Source organism: Rhinolophus sinicus, chromosome 3 (genome assembly GCF_057876585.1).
Source record: "Rhinolophus sinicus isolate RSI-liver-muscle chromosome 3, RSI-T2T, whole genome shotgun sequence".
Classification (NCBI taxonomy): Eukaryota; Metazoa; Chordata; class Mammalia; order Chiroptera; family Rhinolophidae; genus Rhinolophus; species Rhinolophus sinicus.
In genome coordinates, this window is record NC_142503.1 from 174,649,263 (window position 1) to 174,672,221 (window position 22,959).

General features: G+C 42.8%; 1 long non-coding RNA gene across 1 annotated transcript; it reads left to right on the forward strand.

The window, feature by feature from the left end:
- Positions 1–5,760: 5,760 nt before the first annotated feature.
- Positions 5,761–22,700, forward strand: LOC141570818 (uncharacterized). The gene is made up of 4 exons (XR_012495271.2): positions 5,761–6,201; positions 9,244–9,366; positions 13,988–14,097; positions 22,486–22,700. It is a non-coding gene; the product is annotated as an uncharacterized LOC141570818 (long non-coding RNA).
- Positions 22,701–22,959: the final 259 nt, after the last annotated feature.

Genomic DNA, 22,959 nt, shown 5'->3' on the forward strand with positions numbered 1-22,959 from the left:
TGATATGTCCTACTCTGGCAGGTGGTCAAGACCAGAATGCAAATAGAAGGATGATGCAACTGGCTGTGGCCCCAAACAGGAGAGCGCCCAGAGCTTCGTCTGCCCGGCCTGCTCTATCTCTTCTGGGTGCCACTCACACTCCTTTCCCACTTAGCTGCTTCTGGGACAAGAGAACTTATTTGTTTCCTTTGCCCCACACTGAGCCCTCCCACGGACGTTCTGTTCCTGAGGCCCCGTCCACGGCCTGCAGCAGTCCAGGTCCAGCCCTTCTCATACTCTGCTCAGTCTTGGATGCCTCACGAGGTGCTCTCGCCACGCCCAGCAGGTCACTTCCATCTTCCTCCAAACCCTTGGGAGTGAAAAGAGTGTTACTTTTCCTTCTGGAATATAGGTATATCCCGAGGGGTTGTGGTGATATAGGAGATTTTTTCTGTGTGAGTGAGTGAGTGCCGGGATTGTGTCTCGTGAAACCGAAGAATGGAAGCGTGGACCAAGGAGAGGCAAGGAGTTGTAAAAGAGGGTAGTTTATTAAAAAGCAAAGAAATGCGGCTCCTGAGCGGGAGGAGGCTCCCGAATGGGATGCCCCCTGACTGACGCAAAAGTTCTTACTTTTATACCTTCCCTGGCCTGGGGGGAAGAGGGCTGGTGCCTTTTAATGGAATTCATCTATCAGATTTGTTCTGTTTGCCCATCCTGAAGGGCTTAGCAAAATAACCCATTCCTATGTATCAGATTTGTTCCATTTGTCCCACAAAAGGAATTTTATGAGATAATTTATTAACCTCAAAGCACTGTTACATTTTGTCCTGGAGTGAAGGAGTTACTCCAGAACTTGGAGTTTCAGGATATGGCTGCCTTTTGTTTATTCCACCAGGGACCTTCCTTTCTGCCTAACAACATGCTGACTAACCTGTCTCAGTGGGACAATGTAGGTGCCTCTAGGAGGAGATGTGTCCATGACTCTTTTCCTGGGAGATGAGAGGTGCCTGTGTCCTTCTCTCCTGTGCTGAGGAAACCTTTCTTCTATCCCCAATCCAAGATGGTGTAGGTCTCGTGAGAATACACTCACCTCCGGAGGGAAAAGCCTGTGGGGATGGCTGAGGGGCTCTCGGGAAGCTTGGGGTCCCCAAAGGACAGCTCTGAGGGCACTTTGGCTGGGAAGGTTTGTTTGTGTCCATTCTTCCTTGAGAGCTGCCTGGGGACCCCCCCCTCCCCCGAGTTTGGGAAACTTGCTGAGCAGGAAGCAGGGATGCACAGGCTTTTCTTTCCAATTTCCTGCTATACTTTTTCCCCAGCTGTACTTTTGTTCTATGCCTGGGTGTCTGAGGCTGGGAGCTGGGCTTTGGGCAAACAGCATGAGAGAGAGACAGGCAAAGATAAGCACGCCTGGGGCAATTGTGCAGTGTGTGCATATCCTGTGAGCCTCCCTCCGCCCATCCCAGCAGCAGGGTAGTACCTTCAGAGGTGGGAGACTTGGAGCAGTCTTCCGAAACACACTTGCCTCCTGGCTGGGTTGGAATGCACCAGGCCTGGAGGGGGTCTCATAGTTTCATATTTGCTGAAACGGGAGATAAGGCTTTTTGTGTGGGACTCCAGAGGGCAGGACAGGGACCAGGGTGTGAAGCACTCTGGGGTGGGGGTGGGGATGGATTTTGGCTTGCTATGAGGAACCACCTAGAGATGAATACTCTACAGCAATGGCCCCATGGGCCTCTGGAATCCTGCGTAAATAAGGGTTTGGTGACAGGAATCTCCACAAAGGGCCACACAAAGAATCCGGTGGATGAGCAGTAGTCACAGGAAGCAGCCTGTGTCTGGCTAATGGAAGGCTGGAAATCTGGAAGGCTACTCTGGCCTCCTCTGTGGGAGCCTCTTGGATGCAAACTAGCCCATTCGATAATGAGTAATACACAGCATCAAATTAAATCCACTATAAAGTTAAAGAGGAAAGGAATAGCAAAAGCTTCCAACAACTGAAGAATACTCACCAGGAAAACATTGCCACAGAACAGATGAAAACTGTCCAAACATGCCATTGAATTTGAAAAAGTGAATGCAACTGCTTCTATGAAAGAGGACCACAAAACAGAAATACAAGAACAAAAATAAAAATTTTTAAAACAAATCACCATTTTGGAACCCCTAACGTAATAGCTCATTTAGGTAAGTATCATCAGTAGATGGTAAATCTTTGGGTAAAAAGTAATTGGGGAATGGGACATTCATGTGGTGATAAAGTATCACCATTCACCATATAGATTAATTAGTAATTATAGAGGTAAGATAGGTACATTTACATTGGCAAAACCTGAAAGTTATCCACCTGAACCAAGTGATCAAACTTGGAATTATTAATAGTGAGATACCTGAAATCATGTGCGTCCTGAAGGAGTGCAACATGAAACACACAATATAATTATAGTAAAACATGTTTACTTTGAAACTCATCAAGCCTTTTGGCCTAATTGGCAGTTTATTGGAAATACAAGAGTTAGTAAAACAAATGGAATATAGAGAACTAACCAGACAAATATAGAATATGGGACATTTTATAAAATAACTGGCACATACTCTTAAACAAGTAAATGCCATAACAAAAGTTGGGGGTCTGTTCTACATTAAAAGAATAAACAAACATAACCAAATGAAATAAATGTATGAGTGGATATTGGATTGAAAAGATAATTAAAAACATTTAAAAAAATGTTTGTAGTTGGGGAAACTTGAATAAGGAGTATATATATTTGATGATATTGTGGAATTAATTAAATTGGTATTGCGGTTATATAGGATAATGTTCTCATTTTAGGAGATGCGAGCTGATGTCTTAATGGATGAAGTGTCATGAAATCTGCAATGTATTTTAAAATGGTTTGGAAAACTGTGTATTGTGTATGTGCATAGAGAAAGCAAAAGCAGATATGGCGCAATGATAACAATTGGTGAAACCATGTGTAGAATACATGGATACTCATTGTATTGTTCTTCCAATATGTTGGTCAGTTTGCAATTTTTCAAAATAAACAGTTGAAGAGAAAAAGAACACAGGAAGGCCAGCCCAGTGACTCAGGTGGTTGGAACGCTGAGCTCCTAACGCTGAGGTCGCCGGTTCGATTCCCACATGGGCCAGTGATCTGCGTCCTCCACAGCTAAGATTGTGAACAACGGCTCTCCCTGGAGCTGGGCTGCTGTGAGGAGCCGGAGGTTGGCATGAGCTGCTGTGTGCTGCTGTGGGCTACCGTGTGCTGCCATGAGTGGCCAGTGGCCAGTGTGAGTGGCTGGCAGCCGGCGAGAGCTGCTGTAAGCTGCTGTGAGCAGCCAGCTGGCAGCCAGCGACTGACTGCCTCAGCCCGGGGGTGGGGGGATGGGGAGGGAGCGCAACACTTATAATATCAGCCTGGGCCAGGGAGATGTGTTCTACACAACTAGACTGAGAAACAACGGCTTGAACTGGGGAGGAGGAGGGTGGAAGTGGAAAAAGGCGGGGGGGGGGGGGGAAGAACACAGGAAAGAGATGGTGAGCTAACAGGAGAACTCAGGAAAAACAAAGTATCAGACAGCTAATGGTGAAATGGAAGGAATACAAATAATAGACAATTAAGAAAACCCTAGTAAGGGACATGGAAGAGAAAAGTGAGAAAGGCAAACAAAATAGAATGGCAATAAAGAGTTAAAAAAAGGGTAGTGATAAAATGATAGATACAGAATGTAGGGAAATAAGATTCAATATACATAATTAGAGTCTCTGTAGAAGAGGAGCAAAACAATAGAACAGATTAAATATGAATATGAGTTTCCGAAATAAAGACTTTATACCATGTATCAGAAAAAAGTTGAACCAGAAGAGTCAACCTACAGATACATCTTACTAAATTTCTTAGATTTCAAAGATGATCAATCAAGCAAAATGATCAAGTCACTTATAGGGGAGGAAAAAATCAGGCTGGCCTCAGAATTCTCTACAACAACCTTCAATGCCAGATGACGGTGCAGCAATCCTTAAAAGATGTTCCAGGAAAACAAAAGTGTTATCCAAGGATTTTATTAAAAAAAAAGTGTTATCCAAAGATTTTATATCTAGCTAAATTACGATTCAACTATAAAGACTACAGATAGTCTTGAACATGAAAGAATTCAGAGAATGTTAATTCTATGAACCTTTCTTGAGGAAACTACCAGTGGATGAATGTCAGTCAACTAAGAGATAATTAAAAAAAACTTATGGAAAAAATATTGGCAGCAAGGTTTGTATACAATTACTGTGGACTAAAGCTGAAATATTTCTACACGTTAGAGTGATTGAGAAGAATGTAAAAATGATGTGTCCTGACAATATATAAACAATGAACAAATATTGGTAGAGGGAGGGGGAAAGTAGATGAGAGGTAAAGTTTACTAATTGCTACATCTGTAATAACGGGGGGTCAAAAAACATTCCTCAATGCTGACAAACCAAGTCATACAATAAGCACTTTTAAAATACAAAGATTAACTCTGAGAAAGATATTATTGACTAAAGTCGGGTAGAAGAGGAGAGAAAGGGAAGAAGAGGAAATGTGATTACTTTTTTATTGTTCATAGTAAGGAACTAATAGACATTTGTTAGATAATAGAAAACTGGAGGTGTTATTTAAATTTTTTGTTATAAAAGTAACAACTACAGCAAAAATAAAAACCTTTTTAAATTTGAGAAGAATTATAGCAACAAAGACTACATAGTGAAAGCTTTATGAAAATGATAAAAACAGAAAGTATAAAATTAATATAATAGAACTAAGGCTAACATATGTAACATATCAATAAATGTTGAAATAGGCTTAACTCACCTATTAAAAAAAAAAAAAAGATTTTCAGACTCTTCCATAGGCAAAACCCACCTTTATACTGTTATTAAGCAAATGATCCATCTATGACAAAGTATTTTCTGAAAGGTTGAAAACAAAAGTATGTTTAAAGGCATATGAAGCAAATGCAAAGAGAAGAAAGCACAGGTCATAATTTTAATATCACATAAGGTGAATATGAAAAAAGTCACTTTAAAATGCTCAAAGATGCAATTTACAATGACAATGAAAAATTATGGACCAAGTAACAGCACAATATTCATAAAGCTAAAGTCACAGGAGCCAAAGGGAAAAAAACAGACAAGCAAATAAATAGGACACTTTAATTCATCTCTCTCAATCAATTATAGATGATATGGAAAAAATAAATTGGAATATAGAAGACCAAAATATCATATTTAGAGAAACAGATACAGGTTTACAATTTCTTATTCAAACCTTCCCATAATTTTTTAAAGTTTGACAAGAGGGTATACAGTATATTATCTAACATCCCAACTGGGGCCTGGTACCATAATCAAACACATCAATATTTCTGCAGTAAATCATATGAAGAGTAAATAAAGACTATAAATTGCCTCATACCAGTTTAGAATAGGGTTTGCTGTCAATGGAGTTACAAACAAATTTTTAGATTTCAGAACATTTTGAATTTGGGAATTGCAGAGTTGGGAAGGTGAATCTGTATTTGCATCCACATAGGGAACACTTTTAACTTCCCACTATCTAAAAAAGGAATGAAGTACCTTGGAAGGGCCTATCACTGGGGCTTGGATGGGTGGAAGAGGTTTAAGCAGAGATGACCATTTTTCAGGGGACTCAAGCATCAGGTGGGGAGCTGGACAAGGAGACTATCATGTTATTTTCCAATCTGAGATTCTAGGGTTAGATTAGTTGCGGGAGGGGATATGTTAGTGAAGGGGGATCATAAGGGGTTCACACGATCCTAAGCATTGTCTGTAAGTTATATATCTGTTGAGATTAAAGCAAAATGGTACCTGTTCATTGTTCTAACACGCGGTGGGGAAATGTGTATGCAAGCTGCTAAATCAGCAAAGATAGCAAGTGCTCTCTTTCATGCACTCTCAGAATATTGATCCCATTCCAAGATAAATATAAAATGTGCTGGAAGTGGGGTTGTTGAAAGAACAGCTCACAGCTCCTCGCTCTTCCTATGGCTGAAGACAGCGATACCAGTCCCGGGGTACAACTCTTCATATGCTACAAACACATCTGCAAAATGTCTGAATTTGAGGCTGCATAGTGGGCGGTCTCAGCAGGTTTTCAGGTGGTCACGGTGATATGATAATAGAGAACTTGGCGCATCTCTGAGAACTGAGAAGTCAGGCGGACGCGGGTAAGAGGAGGGCATTAGGTCTTTCACAGACTTGATGATTACGATGAGCTAGAATGGGGGCTGGGGAAGACAACTCCCTGCGTCGTACAACTTTTCCTGAAGACGTTCTTCAGTGTCCTCCCAGAATCATGCAGGTTGGGCTTACTGCCACACTCTCTGTGGTTCCTGCACCACTCATACTGAAAATGGTACATTTATACAAGGGAGTATAACGCAGCCATAAAGGAGAAAGAAATCTTACCATTTGCAACAACATGGATGGACCTAGAGAACATTATGTTAAGTGAAGTAAGTCAGACAGAGAAAGACAAGTACCATATGATCTCACTTATATGTGGAATCTAAAGAAAAGAATAAGTGAATGAACTAATCAGAAACAGTTTTGGAGACATAGAGGAAAAACTGAGGGTTGCTAGATGGGCAGGGAGGCGGGGGTAAGGGGAAGGTGGGGGGTTTAGAAAATAGTCGGTAACCACAAGATGGCCATGGAGTTTTGAAAATTAATTTGGGGAACGTAATCAATAATGTAAAGATTTTGTAGGGTATCCGATGGACACGTGTCCCATTTGGGAGACCACCTCAGGGGTGATGTAGATGCCTGATCACTGCACTGTACACCTGAAGCTGAACAATAATGAATGCCAACTATAATTTTATATATATATGTATATGTATATACATATATATATGCATGTATATATATGTATGTATATGGTTACAGGAAGCGGAGTACAGCATTAGGAATAGAGACAATGGAAGTATAATGGCTCTGTGCGATGTCAGAGGGATAGTGGATGGGGGAGGGGAGTTCACACAGTGTGCGGGATATAAATGATAAACGTCTAAACTAATAAAATTTAAAAAATTAAAAAAAAAAAAGAAAAAAAGAAAATGGTGAGGCTGGTGGAGAGGAGGTCAGCTTCATCCCCTGAGGCACTTCTCACCTGCTTGCAAATGTGAGCAAATATTCTGTGGGCAGAAGAGAGCAAAGTGCATGGGAGACTAAAAGCCCCAGGTGGAAAGCTGGGGACTCACAGGGTCAGGAGTCCTTTATAACATTGATTTATTTAAAGCTTAAACAAAATTACACAAGTCACAAGGGTATATTTTGGAGTAGGCAGAAAATAAAGATAAGCACAAAGAAGAAAACAAAAATCTCACCACCCAGAGATAAGCATGGTTAATGTTTTATATATCCAACTGGGTGCCTAGAGGACCCAGGATTCTGTCGAGGTGCTTCTAAGTCTCCACACAGGCTAGTTAGAATTTAATCAAAGAAGTGTAAGAGATTCGGACCAGATAAACACTGCAATAAACAACATGCAGGTGAGCTCAGAGGAGCAACAGCCTCCTGGAGACCACCGATTAGGGATGTGTGCATCTCTCTCTGCCAGCCTTGAACCCAGCTCTTCCTGCCTCCTTAGGCACCTACTTGCACTCGTCATGCACGTGCCTTGGTCGGCAGGTTGGGGGCTGCAGCCCTCCAGGTGTACCATGGGAAATCATGCAGGAGCACACACCAAGGCAACACACAGTGTGTTTCTGGATTATAGACTCAGGGCCTTCCTTTCCACACACCGACCTTCCCTCCTGGGGAAATCATGGGCTGTGCAACAAAAAGAGAATTTGTAACCCATCCTGGTGTCATTACGTCATATAATGGATCATTTTAGCACCAGTCTTTTATTTTTATGATTGAGGTGTCTTGCAATAGTAGAAATACCTTTTAATTAGTGGCAGAATGATAATGCTGACTATTAACGTTCCCCATCCCTAAATCCACACTGCCCACATCCTGTGCCCCTCCCCAGCCTGGCTGGTAAGGTCTCAGATCTTCAGAGAAGGATTTCAGAAATGCAGAGATAAAGAAGCATGTGGATACTCAGTTTTTTATTTGAAACTCAAAGCAGAGAGAAGCATCTTGCTGGCTTTTAAGACCAAGGCCTAAACAAGTTTCACAAGGTCTGGGAGGGGGAGGGAAGAGATTCAGAGAGGAAGCCAGAGAGAAACGAAGCCAATCAAATGGCTTGTACCCTGTTGCCTCTACCCCACTCAGGGTCACGACCCTGGGTTGGGTTCAATCACCGTAATAAATTGGGGGGTTCTTAGGGCTGAGTGGACCTGTTCTCCTTCCCAGTTGGGGTCTGGGGGAATGGACTGAGATCCTAGAGTCCCCTGCTGTGGCCAGCAGCAATCGCGTGGAGATGGCAGGGTGGCACATCTGAGCAGAGAGGGCACAAGCTGACAAACTCCCCTTCTCTGAGACTCCTGTGGTCCTAAGGGCATGTGATTGGCTGGGTTTGAAAGGACTTCATGGTTGGGATGAAAGGAAGTAAGGTGCACAGACAGACCATGATTGCAGAAAGTGTGTTCTGGGCAGAGGGAACAGCAAGTGGAGAGCGCCTGGGCTGGGGCCTTGTTTGGCAGACTTGGTGGGCAGCAAGGAGACTCTAAGTGAAGCAACCAAGGGAGGGAGCCAGGAGTAAGTGATGAGGACAGAGAGGAAGCCACAGCTAGACCATGCTGGTGTTTGTCAGACATGGAAAGGGTCCTTCATTTTGTTCTCAGAATGGTAGAAAACCACTGAAGTTTTTAAAAAAGGAAGTGACACGATCTGACTCTGTCAGATCTGGCTGCTGTGTGGAAATGCCTTCAGCAGAACAAGTACGGAAGCAGGAGACTATTGTAATAATCCAGACTACAGATGAAGGTTCTTAGGCTATCTCCGGGCTGTCCAACATGGAGGACACTAGCCACATGTTGGCTGTGCACTTGAAATGTAGGTAGTCTGAATTGAGATATGCCACTAGAGTAAAAGATGCACTCAATTTTGAAGACTTACTGCAAAGATAAGAAAAGAAAACGTCACATTGATAACTTTTAAAAATATTGATTACATGTTGAAATGATAATATTTTGACTATGTTGGGTTAATAAAATATGTGATTAAAATTAATCTGACCTGCTTCATTTGACTTTTAAAACCTGGCTTCTAGAAAATCTAAAATTGCATATGTGGCTTGCATTTGCAACTTGCACTAGATTTCTATTGGACAGTACTGAGCTAGAGTGTGAACCTTGGGGGCGGCGAGACCTGATTGGATTCTGCATGGATTCTGAAAGCAGAGCTGACCAGAGCCTGAGCCTCAGTGGAAGGTCTGAGAGGTAAGACGTGAGGGCTGAGTGACTGGTTTATTGGTGGTACCATTTACAGCGATGAGGGACACTGAGAAAGGCACAGGTTTGGGGAGGGGAAATTCAAGAATAAATTTTGGAAATGTTGAGTGAGAGGTCTCTTTGTCATCCAAAGAATTAAATATGGAGTTGGAATTTAGAGGAAAAGTCAGGACACACATTTGGAAGTCACCAGTGTATGGACGGCATTTCTGATGCTGACTGTGGAGAAGATGAACATGGATACGGAGCAAAGGTCTGACGTCAGAGCTCTGAGGCTTCCCAGCATTTAGGGTTGGGGAAAAGAAGAAAGGTCGAACAAAGAAGACAGAAAGAATGACAAGTGAGGCAGCAGAACCCAGGAGAGGGTGGTATCAAAACTCCTTGAAAATCTCACGAACTGGAAGTTCAGATTTAAATGTGGCTGCCTGCTGGAAGCTGGCTCCCCAGAGAAGGAGGCAGGAAAAGGCTGACTTACATCCCTTGGCTCCTTATCCCAAGCTTACCCTTCAGCTGAGTCACTGTATATTCTCAGGGGAGAGAGAATGAGGGGAGGGGAGGGAGCTGGGCCAGGAGAATTACACCAAAGCCGTGAGAATAGAGATGCCCCAATACCTCCCTTTGCCTTTCTCTTCTGAGAATCCAAGCAGTGGCCAAACTGAGTCAGTTCAACCTTATGACCAACAGATCTCCTTGAATTGAGTCTTATCCTCAGTATACCCTTCCCAGTATACAGTTCTGCTCAACACACACACACACACACACACACACACACACACACACACACACACCATTTAGCAGACCTTCACACCCACAGTATTAAAATCCAAGGTCTTTAGGAAGACATACAAGATCTTCCGTGACCTGACGCCATTTTGGGATCCTTCCCATCCTGTAGGAGCTCAGCTCTCTTTGGAGGGAAGTATTTTCCGCCTCCCTGAATGTTTGTCACAGTTGTGTGTACTCAGTGGAGGCACTCAGTAAATATCTGGCAACATCACAGGACACTTTGCACACACTCTTCAGTTCTCTATTTGCCTGCATGGCTTCCCTCCCAGACAGAAATCTCATGGAGGACAGAAACAGGTTTGGATGGAGCAGCCAGGCAACTTTGGGGCACTCGAGGACAATGGACAGTTTTCAGGATTTGAACTCCCAGAAGCCACCACCCTGACTGCTGTAGGCACAGGACCCAGGTTTAGAAAACTGTTTTATTGTGAGTGAAGGGTGCCTTAAAGGCAAAGGTAAAATAGATTTTTATTGTGGGGGGAAGTTACCCAGTGTTGAGGGTGGCAGGCCAGCCTCCAGCCCTGCTGGTTCCTGCCTATTTAAATCTAATCTGACCCTTCAGCTTTCTATGAGTTTTGTGAGAACTCCTCTCTTCTTTCAACAACCTCCCTTTTTGTTTAAGACCATCACAGTAGATTTCTGTGGTTTTCAGCCATGCATTCTGACCAAAACAAGATGCAAAACATTATTGGATTGGATTCCTCTTGGTGGGGAAGAGATACAGCCTTAAAAGTCACTGTCAAGGTTCTCTTTCTTGATCTGGGAAATGCATACTTATGTATATGTTTTATTCTTTATAACATATACAGAGGTGCCAAAAAAATGATCTAGCTTTACATTCCCTGCAGCTCCTAGAGCGTTGTTAGATAAATGATTGCAATATATAAATGTATCAAATCATCACATTGTACACCTTAAACTTATACAATGTTACATGTCAATTATATCTCAATAAAAGAGAAAAAATGATTGCTCTGTGTGCGGTAGATCACATTCTGTGTTTACCTGAATCATTTCAATGGAGAAAATCTTAGCTGCCCTTACCAATTCTGCCACCAGATGGCAGTAAGTCACTTCTTATGGTATTGCCCAACACCTAGTGACTACTGGGGGTTGGGCGTGGGGGAGTAAATAGAGTGTGTAGAGGCTGAGATCCATTATGCCTGAAATACTAGGCTAAGTACTCAGACATGATAATTTCATCGAATCCTCATATTTATGAGGTAGGTATTAATATCCTCCCCATTTTGCAAAAGAGATAATTGAGGTTTAGGGAGGTTAAGTAATCTGGCTAAAAATCATACACACAACTGTAAGCTGCAGAGTTTGGGATCAACTCTGACAGTGCCTGAGAGCTCTGCCACTGTCTTTTATAGCTTTTCCAAAAACGTACACACGCGTAAGATGATACAATAAGACTGCTGAAAGAAGTTATGTGTGCCGTTTAGGATTATGGGCAAATTACAGGGATTACACTTTGTATTTTCTATATTTTAAATGAATTATATATAGTAAAACCGTCAACTTCCAGAAAAAAATTTGGGATTTTGATTAAGATTGCATTGAATTTATAAAACACCGTGGTAGATTTACCATTTACACAATATTCAGGATTCCTGTCTAGGATTCTGGCAAATCTTTCCATCTATATTCAAATTATGTCTGTCCTACCCTTAAATTAAGTATAATAATTTTAAATGCACAGATCTCATGCCAGTTCTGTTAAATTTAATCCTGTATTTCATAGTTTTGGTTGCTATTAAAGTGGACTTTCCCTCGAGTTTCCTTTTCTACCTGGATATTTCTGTTCTATGTCAAGGTAACTGATTCTTGGGTGTTAATTTTCTATTCATCCACTGCATCAAACCATCTTATTTTTTTTAATTGAGGTAAAATTCATATAGGATAAAAATTAACCACTTTAAAGAGAATAATTCAGTGACATGTAGCACATTTACATGTTGTGCGACCACCACCTCTGTCTAGTTCCAAAACATTTAATCTGAAATAAAATCCCATGTCCATTAAGCGGTTATTCCCCACAGACCATATTATTTTTTTAAAATTGATTTTTAGAAACGTGGGCTGTGAAACTCCTGGTTATCCTCTGGCCAGGTGGCGTTGGTGCAGGGTGGAGATGGTTGTGATGGGACGTGAGAGGCAGGTTATGGATCTCTTTGTCTCCTCAAGTGGGAGAAGCCCCACAGGTGTGGGCTTTTTCTATTACAGAGACTCACTCAGATTCCAACAGTTAGCCCTCCTCACTTCCAAGATAAAGCAGAGGCTTTGCTGACCTGCTGCCTGGGCTCCTTCTCTCATTAGGAGCAACTCCTCAAATTCCCTGGAGTTTGCATGGAAAGCTCTGGATGTGTTTTTGGCATGAGCCAGGTAGGGAAACAAAATGGGGACTAAGGTTTCTTCAAACTTTAGGCACATCTCTACCCCCATTCTCAGCTTGCCTAAAAAAAAGGAGTTTGAGAGATTCACACTGAAATGACTCTCAGACCTCCTTTGGTCAGTCACAAGCCTGGGTCTTGCTGCCAAGGATAATTGCTGCTTCCGCATGGCTGGAGCCCAGCTACGAGCTGCCAGCCCTGGCCAAGAAGCCCTGGGGGCTTGGGGAAGGTGGAGGGGTAGGGGTGAGGGCGCACATGCCCCAGTCTTGGTTTATGATTGTCAATAATCAGGGGTATTTGCATAATATCTGCAAATTATTTGTATAAATTGAAATTAATTTTTTTTCAGGTTTTAAAACTTTATTTACATATTAAGAACATCATACATGCCAATAATTAAAATCATTTGAACAACAACAAAAAAATGGCACTCTGATTTCCTCCTACATTCTCTTTTTTTGGATTGAAGAGTTTAATGTCACACTAGAAGGAAGTATTGGTAAATATTTACATAGTCTTGGAGTGAGAGGATATTCTAAGTGTAACACCAAAGACAGACACTATAAAGGAGATGACTGATACATTTAATTCAAAGTCTAAAAACTTTTTTTGTGTTAAAAAAACAAAGTTAAAAACGAAAGTGACATGCGTAGAAAAATGACATATATAAAGACAGTGATCAATATACCCTTACTATATAAGGAGCTTTTTACAAATCAGTAGGAAAAAGACAAACAGCCCAGTGGGAATATTGGAAAAACACATGAACAAGACAAGTGGATGACTGAGAAACATTACGAAATGTCCAGTCCTAGCAGTAACCCAAGGAAGGATCATTAAAATGACACAGCACAGAAATCACATTTTTTTCAACTACCAAATGAACACAAATTTCAGAGTGGCACTCAACTCATGGAGGGGACAGATGATGTGGACACTAGGCTGGCCCACAAGCTGCTGGGGGAGGGAGCATTGTCAAGGTCTTTCCGGGAGGCAATTTGGTGTCGTAGATTAAAATCCTTAACAAGCATTGCACATCCTTGTATCCGGCAGTTTCACTTTTAGTAATTTATCCTAAAGACAGAACAACGGATGTGCGCAGAGATATCACTGCCCAGGATGTTGACAATAGCCTTTTTAAAAAATAGGGGTATGAAGAGGAAACAACCTAAATAGATATATGACCATTTAAAATGATGAGAGATGTATTTTCATTGATTTGGAAAGATGTTCATGCTATGTCGTTAGGGGAGAAAAGCAGGTTAAATGGAAATGATATGCATAATATAATCCCTTTTGTGTAAATAAAAATAGTGTGTGCATTACATGCTTAGAAAACATTCACAGTGATTATATCAGGCAGGGAAAGAGGAATAAGGATTATAAGTGACTTTTTTGTTTGTTTGTTTGTTTTTTTACTTTCTTAGATTAAAAAAGAATTACATGGGTACTACAGGATTGTGAGAAATTCAAACCAGACAGAAGTATATACGTGCCTTCCCTCTCATCATTCCCCAGAGAGGACTGCTGTGGACAGGTTGGTATATATTTTTTCAGACATTTGAACGCACATATAAACACATGTATGTATATTTTAATACAAATGCGATCCCACTGTATACACTGTGCTGTAATTTGCTTTTCTCACTAAACAATATGTCATGGACATCATTCCCTGTCAATACATATAGATCAACCTTATGCTTAAAAACATGCATGCCTTTCAACGGCTGCATATTATTACCATGTACAGATAAACCTAGATCTTTTTTCTGATTGCTCTATAATGAGTATGTATGAGCTGTGTAATGGAAATGTGATACAATGTTTTCTTGAAAAGAACAGAAAGAAAAAAAAGGAAGAGAAAGAAAGGAAGGAAGGGAGGGATTGTGGAAAGCAGACAATTTTGTTTGTTCACTTTCCCTTTCATGGAGATTTGGGGTCCCTTCTACTTGGGAGATAGCTTTGCTTCTAGAGAGCTGTTGTGGCTCGATGAGGTACAGAAGAAAGACCCACTTACTCCATGGTTAAAGAAAAGTGGTCCAGGGACTTTGGGATTTCTGGTGTTCCCATATTCTTTTAAAAAATCTATATTTAATGACAGAAGTAATACATGAAAACCTCCCTAATATTTTACTCTTATTGTAAATCTGTTTTGTAGTTCATTTTCCACATATATCATTGGGTCAAGGGTTTCTCTATGCTTGTGTGTGTGTGTGTGTGTGTGTGTGTGTATTGATCTGGGTGCCATAATCTGTGCTAGGCACTGAAGACATTAAGACAATGTCTTCAATGAACCCCCATTAGGGAGGATTAGGAAGCCAACCCCCTTGGCCCCCCACTTCTCTCCCATGTGGCTTCTCTTCTATCTTTCTTCACACACAGTCATAGCTGGGGCTGTGGGACTGGATTAGTTACATCTGGCAGAGAAGAGGTGTGGGGTAAAGCAGGCTCACCAAGGAAGAGTCAGCTCCCAGTGGATCACAGCGGGACCAGGAAACTTGTGACTCCTAGTGGTTGTGTGGAAACCTGTACTTGCTGAGCACCTGCCTTGAGCTTTGGTGTCAGCTACAGGCTGAATGTTTGTGTCCCGCCCCCCGCCCCCCGCCCCCCGCCCCCAATTTGTATGTTGAAAGCCTACCCTCCAATGTGATGGTATTAGGAGGTGGGGGCCTTTGGGGGGTGAGTAGGCTTAGATGAGGACACAAGGATGGGGCCCTCATGAATGAAATTAGTTCCCTTTATAAGAGTCACGAGAGAGTCTTCTTCCACTCTCTGTTCTCCACCATGTGAGGATGCAATAAAAAGATAGCAGTCTCCAAGCTGTCTCACCAGAACTCGACCGACCGTGAACTCAGACTTCTAGCTTCCAGAACTGTGAGAAATAGCTTTCTGTTGTTTAAAAGCCATTCAGTCTATGGTATTTCTGTTACAGTAGCTGGAACGGACTAAGGTAGTGTCTAATGCTGGTGTTCCGGGGGTACCACGGACTTGCATTTAGGCAGCAGTGGGTGAGAGCCCCTTCTGGGTGGGGCAGAAGACGATCCTAGAAGACATTCTAGATTATGCCTTGATGGTCAGTTCAGTTTTCCTTTTCATCATCCTCTCTGAGCCACCTCCGAGTCCAGGCTGATGGCCCCTCCAGGCTGCTGGTCTCACAGTTCCTACCTTACTGCCCTCCCCTTACTTGCTCTCTTTTTCACTTGTGTATTTTCTTTGTTGATAATTTAAATTAAAATTTCTGAGAGATTTAATGTGTTAATTAAATTATGTATTCAATAAGTTTCCAAAGATCTTACCGTATCATGGCAATAAATATCGATAGAAAATAGAGTGGAACAAGGGTTGAAGTGGAAGTAACGGAATTACCATGGAGGCAAAATGGTCGCCGAAGGTGAGGAGTGAAGCCCAGGACCCAGGTCATGAGATCTTAGTGTTACATCTTACCTCATCTTCATAGGTTATGGATAGAGAGCTACCTATGCGTAAGTCAACAGAGGAATTCTGGGAGAATCGTTGATCATAATTGTAACTGGAATAGATTAATAATTACCTCATATCATAGAAGTGTAATTGTCGGAGATCTTGGCAGATATTCTGTCTGACCATGTCCCCAATTTATCTTTCTTTTTACACTTTTTAAAATGAAAAATTTAAAACATACACAAAAGGAGAAAAAATAGTTTATTGAACTTGTGTGCCCATCACTTGGCTTTGTTTCATCTATACCTAATCTATTCCCCCACTCCCCTTATTTTCAAGCAAGTTCAAGTCATTATATCATTTTTATTTGTAAATATTTCATTATGTATCTCTAAAAGTTAAAGACTTAAAAATATAACCTCAATATCATTTTCATACCTAAAGACATTAATAATCCCTTATTATCATCAATGAGCAGTACACACATTTCCCTGATTGTCTTATAATTTTTATAAGTTCGTTTGAATTAGGATTTAAAAGGCTTGTATATTATAATTGGTTGATATGGCTCTTATGACTCTATTAACTTGTAGTTTCCCTCCTCATTTCTATTTTTGCTCATAATTTGGTTGTTTTTGTTGTTGAAGAAACTAATTCTTTGCCCTGTAAATGTCCTCCTTTTTGCTGATTTCATAACTGTGGTGTTGTTTAACACGTTCCTCGGTCCCCTTTGTTTTTAAAGTTAGATTTGAAGTCAGGTCCATTTTAGGGATTTTTGCTTTATTTTTGTTCTTTGTTTTGCAGGATTATCTCATAGATGGTGGTACATATTTCTTTGCTCATTTTGATCCCTCTGCCCAGCACAGAGAAACCAAGACTTAATAATGTGAATAAGATCCCAGAAGTACAAAGGGTCAGAGACAGGAATCAAACCCAGACTCAGTCTATCTTACCTTGGAGCTTATACTCTTAATCACTCCGCCGTGTTGGTTCTAGGAATTGATTCATTAATTTAGCAAAGACCCCACACAACCCTCTTCTTTCTAGTCCCAGCACTGTCTCCTCTCACCAAGAGATCACGCATCCCCTTTTATCCTTGCTGTCAGTGGAAGACATCTACTTTTCCTCCCTGTCCAGGGGCCAGGCCATTTTCCCCTTGCCCACCTCCCCCCATTAAACTGCAAGGAGGCCCTGTGATGAATGGGAAGGGAGATGGGAGGGGGAGGGGGGATAAGAGGAAAAGGGGGAGGAAGAGGAAAGGCAGAGTGGGATGAAGTGGGGGCCAGGGTGGCAGAGCCACAAACCTTAATTTAATCACAGGGCCCCATGCTCAATTTAACAGACACAAGGGCTCAGAATGGGGTCCCTATGTGACAGTGGGGCAATAAGCCCACTGCAGTTGCTGGGAAAGCATTAATTGTGGATGGCAATGTGTAAACAGTGGGGATGAATGGAGTGTGCAGGTGTGAGAGGCTGGGGCCAGTCGGGGCTGTTTTCACAGGAGCTCTAGCTTGCCTCTCTCCGTGCAGAACCAGATTAGTGGCAGCAGTTGGGAAACCATTGGGGGTATTGGAGTTTGGAACACAACAAGTGGCTGAGAGCAGAGGGGAGGTGGGGGAGGGGCTGGAAGGGCAGAGGACTGGGAGAAGAATTGTGGGGTGTGTGTGCACACGCACTGCCTGAGTCTGGCCTAGTCCTCTGGACAAGACATGGGCTCTCTGGAAAGCAAGCCTGGACTTCTAATAACAGCTGAGTGTTTAGGGCCTGTGCAGCACAGGGACTGGCCCTGCGGCTGAGAAAGCCAGCCTAGGGCAAAGAAAGTGAGCTGTAGGGAAACTGGAGAGAGCGCCCCGAGATCGTGACCTAGAAGGCAAGGGATCTCCTGCAGGCCTTCTCCTCTCTCCAGGAGATGCTCTTGGGGAAGGCCAGGCAGTGGGCCAGGCGGTGCTGAGGCCTCTCCTGAGCCAGCACAGAGACACCCCGCTTGACATGGGTGGGAGTGTGGTGGGCGTTCTGAGGAATTGAAGAGCTGCTGAGAGACAAGTCCAGCAAAGCCTGAATATTTGAACATCTTTCATCCAGGGACTCCAGAGCTTCTTCTCCAAACAGTCTCTACCTGGCAAATGTAAAAAGGGAGGCCCAGACTGTGTAGGATTGGGGTAGGCTCTCTGCCTAGCCACAGCTGGTTCCTGGAATCTGCCTGACCCACTTACAGCAAGCGCCGCTAGATTTGGGCACACAATATTCCATAATAATGATAATGCTGCTTATTATTACTGTTACTTAATATGAGCTCTTACTATGAGCCAGGCCCTCTGTTAAACACTGTACTTCTATAAACCACTAGGTCTGCTTCATGAGCTGCTTTTCTGTTTATTTCATGCTTCAGTTCTGGTTGGCTTTGGGGTGTGAAGGCCCTAGGCTCTGGTTTGAATGACTGGCTAGGTGGTGGCAGCAGAATCTGTGTTCCTGGCAGGGAACACAGACAGACAGAGGGCAGGTTCATAGTGGGAGATGGTGAGTTGGATTTGGGATGGTTTTCTTTCTGATGATTACTGTGGACTCAAGGCTGGTAATAGTGAGGAACCAAGAGCCAGAAGAGTCCCACAGGAATTTCCTGAAAGAGGGTCAGCATGCTGGGTCCCCACGTCTACTTTAACCACGGGCCTGGGCCAGGTTGTGTTCCTAGGAGGGAGTGCTCCTGCCAGGGAATGCCAGTTCATTCTGAACACCTGCTGGGTGCCAGGCCCAGAACTGGGGAGCAGGCAGGGTGAATTGGTTATGCAAACTAGTGACAGACTAAGAAGAGGGAAAAAAACCCAAGTTGGCTCTCAAATATCTCATGCACAAGCCAAGGAAAAACAATAGACAGATGCAGCTCAACACACAAATTGAGCTCAAGACTGCAAATCTGTGTTTTCCACAGGTAGCCTGTTCAGTCCCTTCCCCCTGCTTGTTTTTATTTCCTTTTTTTAGAGAGGGAGAGAGGGATGAATTATTTTTTAACTCTGCGGAGTTCAGGGCCCTGAAGGTTAAAAACTGAAGTGACTTTCCAACCAAAGGAAGGTCAACAGTAACCCAAGCCTAAAAAACTGGGGGGTGAGAAGCTGGACATTGAATGCTATCTGTATTTTGGGGTCATTTTCCTATTTTTGTTTTAAAAGAATGGTTTCCAGCGCAGAGCCTGGGATCAGATACCAGCTTTCCCACCCATAGAATGGGTGTGATAACACTAACTGCAGGGCACTATTGCGAGGGTCACAGGCATTCATGCATGTACCTGTTCAGGAGTATGTCTGGCTCACTGTAAGCGTCACGAATGTGATTGTGACAACTAGGGGTTTCCTAACCTTTCCTACTTCCTCCCAAGAAGAACTCTTCTTGGGGAGCCGTCTGGCTGTTCTGCCCCATTGGTCCTTGTACAGGATGTCACATCAATTTCTTGGGCTCTCAAGATGAAATCCGAAAGGGAGGTGAGGATGGTCTGCCAATTCATTGTTCCCACTCTTTCCTCTAAGATGCTTTAGCTCTGTGGATCAGACTTGAACAGTGGTTCCTTCATATTGGGATTGCTTGAATCAGGTAAAAACACATGGATGAAGAATGCAGAGTAGTTAACTCTTTTGGCAAGTCGGGATAGTAAAGAAAGAAAAGTCACCATCATTTCATACAGGGACATTTTAGCATCAAAAATGTTAAAGGAAGCATTGGACATTGATGAGTTTTAACCACCAAACATCCATTCACCTGCTTTAGGTAACAGCCCCCAATTTTTTGGTGCATTTATCTCTCCCTCACAATCAGCCCCTGACTCAGAGCTGAAGCACAGGCCAGGTATAAGCCAATTAGGGCTGCTCGTTTCTCTGTCCTTAGCAAGTGAACCCGTGGTTCAACCAGATGCAGTGAGACACGAAGAGCCTTACTGGGATTCTGGGAAAGAAACAGTTGCTCCTTGCTGCTGAGCTCCAACCTGAGAGAACACAGTGGTGGAGGAGGTGCCACCATATTGCTGTCTTTGGAGCCTGAAGCCTACACAGAAGAAGGCAGAGTCAACATATGAGGATGTTATTAGAGCTTCAAGTCCAGGCATGCTTGAAGCTTCTGGCTTTTTTCTTTAAGACAACCTTTTTATTTTAGAATAGTTTTAGATTTACAGAAAAATTGTGAAAATAGTACAGAGAGTTCCCATAGACCTCATACCAAGTTTTTCCTATTATTAACATCTTACATTAGTATGGCCCATTTATTTCAATTAGCAAACTGATACTGGTACATTATTATTAACTAAAGTCCACATTTTTTTCTAATATTTTAAAAAATTTATTGGGGTGACAATTGTTAGTAAAATTACATAGATATCAGGTGTACAATTCTGTATTACATCATCTATAAATCCTATTGTGTGTTCACCACCCAGAGTCAGTTCTCCTTCCATCACCATATATTTGACCCCCCTTACCCTCTTCTCTGACCCCCCACCCCCTTCACCCTCTGGTTAAAGTCCACATTTTATTCAGGTTTTCTTAGTTTCCCCCAACCCCCTTTTCTGTTCCAGGAGCCCATCCAGGATATTATATTACATGTAGGCTTTTCTTGGCTATGAAAATTTCTCAGATTGGTTTTTTGTGACCTTGACACATTTGGAATATTGGTCAGGTATTTTGTAAAACACCCCTTCATTAGGATTTGTCTAATGTTTTTCTCACAATTAGACTGGGGTTGTATGTTTTTGGAGGAAGACCACAGAAGCAAACTGCTCTTCTTATCACATCCTATCAAGGGTACATATTGTCAACATGAATTATCAGTGTTGATGTTGACCTTGATCACCTGGCTGAGATTGGGTTTGTCATGTTTCTCCACTGTAAAGTTATTTTTTATCCCCATTTCCACACTGTACTTTTTTGGAAAGAAGTCACTATGTGCGGCCCATGCTTAAGGAGTGGGGTTTTATGTTCCTTCCCCTTGAGGATGAGGTATCTACATAAATTATTTGGAATTCTTCTGCACGGGAGATTTGCCTCTTCCCCCCCATTTATTTATTCAATCATTTATTTATATAAGTATGGCCTCCTATGTATTTCTTTTATACTTTGAGATATAATCCAATATACTTTATTTTGTTGCTCAAATTGTTCTGGCTTTGAGCATTGGGAAATCTTTCAGTTGGCTGCGATCATTATGGTCACCTGGACTTTTCAGTGACATAATCCATCAATTCCTTTTTAATCCAAGTCAAGTTTAGGTCAAAGATTCTGTCATTGTAACCAAAAGATTCTGAATAAATCTTAAGAGAAAGTCTTTAGGTTGAGTTACTTGATGAAAATTTCACAATATTTTTCTTATGTCAATGCAGCTGAATTGAGCTCTTACCATGTGCCAGGCCCTCTGCAAAACACTGTACTTCTATAAACCACTCGGTCTGCTTCCCGAGCTGCTTTGTATGTTTGTTTCCAATTTTACACTGGAAAGCACAGATCTTCCGTTGGGCGGTGGCAACCATTTCGCTAAGCACTGTAATAACAGCAGGAGGCTCGGGAGATTGGGACTGTGTGTGTAACCTCTGCGTTAGAGAAGCGGCTCAGACATGAGAGGGGATAAAGTAACATCACATCACTGTGACATGATCCACAGGCCCAGGCTGTGCCTCTCATGTGCTGAACTGGCTGCTGGGGAGTGTGTATGAAGCTCCCAAACTAGGGCTGCCAGATAGAATACAGGACACCCATTTAACTTTGAATTCAGGTTTGTAATGAAGAATTTTAGGTGTATGGTCCAAATCTTGCATGGAGTAGGTACACTTATACTAAAAAAATTATTGTTTATCCGAAATTCAGTTAACCGGGTGTCAGGCGGGGTCTCTGGTCCCGCTCCCCACACGAGAACACAGGACATAGTGAGGCCAAAATGGAACACCAACAGAGCCATAGATAGGGGAGTCATACCACTATATTCTCGCTGGCAGCTGGGTTGGACACACAGGGAGCAAACCTCTGCCAGTACCCCCACAAGGGTCTTCCTGGTGGCCGGGTGAGACACAGGAAGTGATTCACAAGATCCGCACTCTGCCTTCTGCTTCTCTGCCAACCAGCCCAGCCTCCAGGGAGACGATAGTGGTATGACTCCCCTATCTATGGCTCTGTTGGGGTTCCTTTTTGGCCTTGCCATATCTTGCGTTCTTGTGCGGGGAGTGGGAGCAGAGACCCTGCGTGACACTGGGTATCCAGATTCATTTGCGAAATTTGGCAACCCTACCCCAAATGTTCTCACATTTTAGGTTCCTCAGGGCATGTTCTCCAGGGAAAGTGACTCTGCAACTTCACCAAAAAAGGAACCTGAGCCATGTGGTGTCCTGGGAAGGGCAGGACTTTGTGGTCAGATTCTCATGAGTTCAAATCTCTGCTCCACCAGTTTGGGAAGTTGCTTAACCATTCTGAGCTCAGTTTCCACACTTCATTTTGCAATAGGGATAATTCATGGATGCTATTACGACATTTTACAGGGTTTCAGTGTGGATTAAATGAGCTGTGAGTCTGACATCTAGTGGGCACTCAGTGGTGGCTGCCATCGATGTTACTGTTAAGTGGACCAATGAACAGAACATCCTGAAAGGGCGAGAGAGGGGATTCAAGATCATGGCAAGGCAACCTCCTCACTCCCATCCTGCCTCTTTCTCTGAGCCAGCTGGAATGCCAAGTCCCAGCAGCAGAGCCTGGGGGGCCAGTTTTCCACGAGGACTGGAGATTCTTCAGGTGAGGCTGGGCCTGCAGTTTAGGCAGGAGCCTGTGTTGGTAAGAGTTCGGAAGGGGCTAGCCCTAGGAGACGGAAGAGAAAATTCATTCCTGGGGGAGACTGACCTTACCCTTCACCAGCAGGGCAGGAAGTAGGTACACAATAACGATAGCTAAATGTATTGAGCACTTAGTATGTGCCAGGCAATGTTTCATGTACTTTTTACGTGTTGCTTCATTTAATC